General features: G+C 42.1%; 1 non-coding gene across 1 annotated transcript; it reads left to right on the forward strand.

Moving 5' to 3' along the window:
* Window positions 1-341: 341 nt before the first annotated feature.
* On the forward strand, window positions 342-447 carry LOC140806414 (small nucleolar RNA R71). The gene has a single exon (XR_012112490.1). It is a non-coding gene; the product is annotated as a small nucleolar RNA R71 (small nucleolar RNA).
* The last annotated feature ends 2,350 nt before the right edge of the window (window positions 448-2,797 follow it).

Below are 2,797 nucleotides of genomic sequence, written 5' to 3' on the forward strand. Positions count from 1 at the left end.
GACAGTCTTTCACATAGTGCTCACCCCCACATTTCTCACAGAATACCTCTTGCAAACGCATAGCCGTGCCACCCATGTTCAAGCCATCCAGTTTCCTGTTTAACACATCAAGTTGTGCAGCAATAGCAGATAAATCAGTTACCTGGTGAATACCTGCACTTTTCCGCTGATTGTTCCTGTCAGATTGAGGGTGATAACTGCTAGCAGCCATCTCCTCGAGTAGCTCATACCCTTCCTCAGCAGTTTTTCTCAATAGATTTCCACAAGCAGCAGCATCTATCATAGTACGATTAGGAGTGAGCAAGCCATAATAGAAGGTTTGAACGACTAACCCAAGTGGCAACTCGTGATGTGGGCATCTTCGTAATAGGTCTTTGAAACGCTCCCATGCCTCATATAGTGACTCTTGATCGAACTGAGCAAATGTTGTGATGTCTGCCCGCAGCTTCATGGTCTTCGAAGGAGGAAAGTATTTGATGAGAAACGCCTTCGCCATGTCCTCCCATGTAGCTATCGAACCTACAGGTAAACAATTCAACCAAGCTTTAGCTTTATCACGCAAAGAGAAAGGAAATAAACGCAGTCTAACAGCATCATCAGAAACTCCATTAAATTTAAAAAGTATCGCAAATCTCAAGAAAATCCGCGATGTGTGTGTTTGGATCGTCCACAGCAGTTCCTCCAAATTGGACGGTGTTCTGAATCATCTGGATAATGGCTGGTTTTATTTCGAATTGGTTTGCCCGCACAATCGGCCTCACAATGCTGGGGCGTGCACCATCCAAAGAAGGCTGGGCATACTCTAACATGGGTATGCGGCGTGGCATCTCAATTCGTCTCTCGTTTTGGCGCTCCGCCTCCTGCTCTGGCTCGTGCCTCTCCATCAGTTCCTTAAGTCTTTGCTGTTGTCTTCGCCTGCAGAAAGTCCTTTCAATTTCAGGGTCACACTCAGGCTCCAAGTCAAGTGACTTTGGCATGCACCGGAAGAGATATCTGAATTAAAATATGGAGTGTTAGTTCGGTAAAAATAAAATACACTAAAGAAAATAACTAAAAATATAATTGTAGATTAACAGTCCCCGGCAACGGCGCCAAAAACTTGATCGAGCAAAACTTGCACAGTAAAATCCCCAATAAAAATATGATTTTGTATGCTCAAAATAAATCGCAAGTGCACGATGTCAAGTAATAGTATAGTGTATATGAATACGAGTATCGTTCCACTGGAGACTGTATTTAACAATTATTATTTTAGTTATTAAAACTTTAGCGACGAAATTTGATTGTTTGTTTATAACTACTAAAATGCAAGAAAATTAAATAAACAAGTTCAACGATTAAATGATAAAATATGAATGCTAAACCAATGGATTAAATTTCAAATGATAAAAGAATTTGTTGGGACTTCTGGTTCACCTACCCCTTATTAATTAATTAATTCGTTCGATTGTGTTCTACGCTTCCGACAGGATTTCCTATTCAATTGAACACGCTCTCTCGAGCTATGCCAAACTAATTCACTCAATGAAGTAATTAAATGTCTTTAATCATTTATCAAGAATGAACCGCATTTCGATTGATTAAATCCCCTAGTTTTCGACCCTAAGGACTATGACTATCGGCACGTATCCAATTTCATATGTCTATGCAAATTGTAGATCCGCAGATTATACTACTCGATCCTATCACTAGTTATTCTCTCGAACTCACTCGTGATATAAAATTGTCGTAAGAGTTAGCTACGCTCAAACGACACAATAAAAATCGTAATACAATCAAGAGCAACGCACAACTCAAAATATAAATTAATCAACTAAAAGTTTGGGGTAGGATCCCCTTCAATCCCAACAAATATGAAAGTTAGCTACTAGAATTCATAATTAAAATAAGCAAAACAATGTTTAAACAAAGAAAAATAAACTAGAAATACTAGGCGTGACGAAATCTGCGAAGAACGATGCCCGGAAACCGTCGAATCTTCAATCCAAGTGCAAAAGCTCTCCCCAAAAATCCTTTTTGGCTCTCCAAATCTGTATGAATCCTCTTCAAAAGTCGACCAATCGCCTTTCCATAGCAACCCCCATCCAAAATAAGGTAAGAAATCGCGTCCAAAATTTTCCAAAAATAGGCGGCGCTCGGGCGGTAGAAAAGTACCGCTCGAGCGCCACACTCTCTGTAAGTTGCTGGACTTGTGCGGCATTCGCGCTCGGGCGGTAGAAATATACCGCTCGAGCGCCACACTCTCTGTCTTGGCCCTTTGTCTTCTCGCGCCCGGGCGGTATAAAAGTACCGCTCGGGCGCCAACTTTCTGTAACGATGGCTTCCGAAGACACCTTCTCGCGCTCGGGCGGTAGAAAATCACCGCCCGAGCGCCAACGTTCTGTCTTGTTTCCTCGGCTGGTCTTCTGTGGCGCCCGGGCGGTAAATTTCTACCGCTCGGGCGCCAAGTATTCTGTCCAACTTCTTGGATTCCACATTTTTCTCCGCTTTCCGACCATTTTTCCTGCAGATTCACCACACACGAGTGAGACATGATAAAATGTCAATGATTACTCTAAAATGAACAAAATGTAGATGAAATGCATGCATGCACAATGCAAACACAACTAAAACTAATGCAATAAACACGTAAAAACACCACCTATCAGCCGTAGACCATCCAGAAAATGCCTCAACTTGGCTCCGGCATCATTTGCAATCAGGTGTACAAAATGGTAACCCCTCTCAAACTTACGGATAAACTCCTTAACAGTCAAGTCTCCCTGCATCAGGGTCATAAACTCCCTGTTCAACCTGG

The sequence above is a fragment of the Primulina eburnea genome, chromosome 11 (genome assembly GCF_022965805.1).
Source record: "Primulina eburnea isolate SZY01 chromosome 11, ASM2296580v1, whole genome shotgun sequence".
NCBI classification, from domain to species: domain Eukaryota; kingdom Viridiplantae; phylum Streptophyta; class Magnoliopsida; order Lamiales; family Gesneriaceae; genus Primulina; species Primulina eburnea.